Source organism: Myodes glareolus, chromosome 19 (assembly GCF_982192425.1).
Source record: "Myodes glareolus chromosome 19, mMyoGla1.1, whole genome shotgun sequence".
NCBI classification, from domain to species: domain Eukaryota; kingdom Metazoa; phylum Chordata; class Mammalia; order Rodentia; family Cricetidae; genus Myodes; species Myodes glareolus.
This window is the reverse complement of record NC_142044.1, coordinates 3,884,234-3,887,580: the sequence shown is the minus strand read 5'-3', so window position 1 is coordinate 3,887,580 and position 3,347 is coordinate 3,884,234. Positions and strand designations below refer to the sequence as shown.

Sequence of the window (3,347 nt, the reverse complement as noted above, 5' to 3'; positions counted from 1 at the left end):
CACTATATAAGTCAAACTGGCCTGGAACTCAGAGATCCTCCTGCCTCTGTCTCCAGAGAGCTGAGATTAAATCTCTGTACCAACATGCCTGGCACCATTTAAGCCATTTTTTTTCTGCCCCTAACTTTACTAAAACACTTTTCTGTTTTTGTTTGTTTGTATATTACATGTATTGGTGTTTTGCCATGGGTGTTGGGTCCTTTGGAACTGGAGTTTCAGACAGTTATGAGTTGCCATGGGGGTGCCCCGGTCCTCTAGAAGAGCAGTCAGGGCTCTTAACCCCTGGATCATCTCTCCAGTCCCCTGCCTTTAACTTTTACAACTCAGACAAAGGATAATAGACATTCTGTCAGCCTAGCAGAAGTTAGGTTAACCTGCAAAGTCTGAATTTGGGAGGAAAGGGCAGTGCCTGCTTTTCACTGTGAGCGCGGCCGGTCCTTCCTGGTGGAGGGCTCTGAAAGTCACTGAAGTATGGTTTGCCAGGCTGCAGTCAGGCAAGATAACCCTGAAAATATAGTATGTGTTTTTTTTGTGTATGATTATTTTGTCTGTATATATGTGTGTGTGTGTGAGATTATATATATGTGATGATTATTCTTGGTTGTCAATTTGACTACATCTGGAATTAACTAAAGCTCCAAAATGGCTGGACACACCCATGAGGGATTTTTGCTTAATTAAATCATTTGAATTGGGAAGATCCACCTCTAATTTGGGGCACACCTTCTTTTGGAAGGCATATAAAGGACCTTAGAAGGAAGCTCTCTCTTTCTTTGCCTGCTTGACCTTCTCACGCTAACCAGTCAGTTTTTTCTTTGGCATTAGAGTCTACTTCTTCGGGATCTGGGACAGACTGGAGCCCAGCTGGGACATCCAGCCTCAAGGATTGAACAATGACTGTATTTCTGAAACTTCTGTTTTAGGCAGCCATCATTGAATTCGCTAGACCACAGCTTGGAAGGTATGCTAATAAATTCCCTTTATACACATGGACACACACCCACATATGCATACACATACATTCATGCATGCACACACAGACACACACACATGTGGAAATGGTGCACCTTCTTACAACGTTCTGGCCAGAACTTCAAATAAGAACTTCAAAGAAAGAAAGAAAGATAGAAAGAAGGAAGGAAGGAAGGAAGGAAGGAAGGAAGGAAGGAAGGAAAGAAAAAACCAAAAACAACCAACCAACCAAACAAAAAGACCCTATTGACTACTCAAAAACCATTTGCAATTATACAAAACAACAATCTTAAAACTTAACCATCATTTTACTTTTACAGGATCCCATAGGAAAAGTATTGCCTCCATGACAAGAGGAAGCAATTCTAGAAGACGATGTCCCCTTTCCCAACAAAGTTTGTCCTCATGATTAGGGACACCATTTAGGTGTTGATTATTACTCACATAGGGTTGGAGGTTAGGGTGGAAATTATGTAGGCCTAGAGATCTCAAAAAAGGGGAAAATTAAATGGGATAATAGATAATTTAGTGTGAACTTATTCACACTAATAATAATAATAATAGTGAGTAATAGAGTGAATATTGTGAGCTATTATTTATGGACAATTTACACTGGTATAGTTTCTTGTATGTTGATACAAGTTCAAATTGTATTTGTTATTTCTGTTTACAATATTTGTACACCTATGTAAAGTTATTTTGTCATATTGTTTGCATGCATGTTTTTTACCTCTGTTTAAGACATTTTGTATATTGATACAATTTTAGGATATATTTATCATATTGCATATTTATATATTTCTACCTCTGATCAAGATATTTATACATTGTTTATATTTTGAGGTTATTGTTCTCCTTTACTACACAGTTGTTTAAAGATTATTAAATATTCTGATACAAATCTTAATCTTTAAGTTATATTGGTATTAAGTATTACAGGTCAATAGTCATGCATGTTTGTCATCCTTTCAGTCAGACTAATTAGGTTCTTTAGATACTAAAGATTGTATTCTGCATAGATAGGTAGTCTTCAACCACTTCAAAGATCTGTAGAACATGGAATTTAAATAACTTAGGATTCTGTTGACGTGAGACACAATTGCTCCTGCCAGCACTGATCTATTCCTGAGAGATTGTTGAGCACCAAAGATACTCCACTTGAAGTTTGTTTTCTTCTTGGCACAACTGGCCTTTGGGCAAGGTATAGATCTTGGTTTATTGATACATATTTTAGGTCAATTTTGTAATATGTATATTTCTGCTCTTGATTAAGGTATTGTGTTTGTGCAGCTCATTTAAACATGTATTGTATAATTAAGAAATAGAGGTAAACAGATAATCATCTATAATAGTCAAGCTTATAGTCAAATTAGTTAGAATTTCTAGATGTACAGAGATGTATTTCAGATGGACAGGCATTCTTCAAATCTTTCAAAGATTACAGATTATGGCATTTAAATTTTTCTAAGAATTTAGGGCTTTTCATGACAATGAGACACATCTGCTCCTGGCAGCACCAATCTACTTCAAGAGGATGATAGGCATTGAAGAGGCTCCTTATGGAGTTGGCTAGCCATTTGGGCAAGAAACTGTTCTTGCCTGGACTGCTTGATGGCGTACTATGTGAAATGGACATGCAAGACTTATGGGGAAAAATGACTGTTGAAGTTGCCTAAAGAAGGTGAAACAGTCCTTCGGGTTTCCTGCTTCATGAAAGAGTCTGCCAGACATTCTGCAGGACACAGAAGAAAGTTACTGACAAACTGCCAATATAGGCAGAACTGTCTTTGAAATTTCCTCCTTTGTGGAAAACTCTGCTGGATACTATGGGCCTGTAGGCTGAATATGGATGCCCCAAAGATACAGAAGAACTTTGGGTGACTGTCCAGGCAGTGAGATGTCTCTGTCAATTCTAGAGTTTTGGAATTTGCTTACAATGCACTTCCTGTTTACTTAGGTAATATTGTATCCTTATGGAGTCTTTGATGGAGCTGAAGAATAAATAGTTATAATTTTCCCTAGATATGATAAAGGATAAAGTATATATTAGTATTATAACTATAATTCTTGCTTCATACCTGTTTTGTTATATGTAATTTTTCTATGTTAAATTTAAAACCTTCCTTCTTATTAAAACAGAAAATGGGAGGTGATGTGGGATTCCTCACTGTATGCTGTGAAAATTATTGGTTAATAAAGAAACTGTCTTAGGCCTCTGATAGGGTAGAGTAGAGTTAGGCAGGGAAAACTAATCTGAACGCTGGAAGAAAGAAGGCAGAGTCAGGGAGAAGCCAGGTAGCTGCTGCTGGAGAAAGATGTGTCGAAACCTTGCCGGTAGGTCACAAGCCTCATGGTAAAATATAAAATAATGGGCA

The 3,347-nt window shown here is 37.4% G+C and overlaps 1 long non-coding RNA gene across 1 annotated transcript; it reads left to right on the top strand.

Annotated features, from left to right (window-relative positions):
* The first annotated feature begins 800 nt into the window (after window positions 1-800).
* On the top strand, window positions 801-3,036 carry LOC146891123 (uncharacterized). The gene is made up of 2 exons (XR_014998195.2): window positions 801-961; window positions 1,293-3,036. It is a non-coding gene; the product is annotated as an uncharacterized LOC146891123 (long non-coding RNA).
* The last annotated feature ends 311 nt before the right edge of the window (window positions 3,037-3,347 follow it).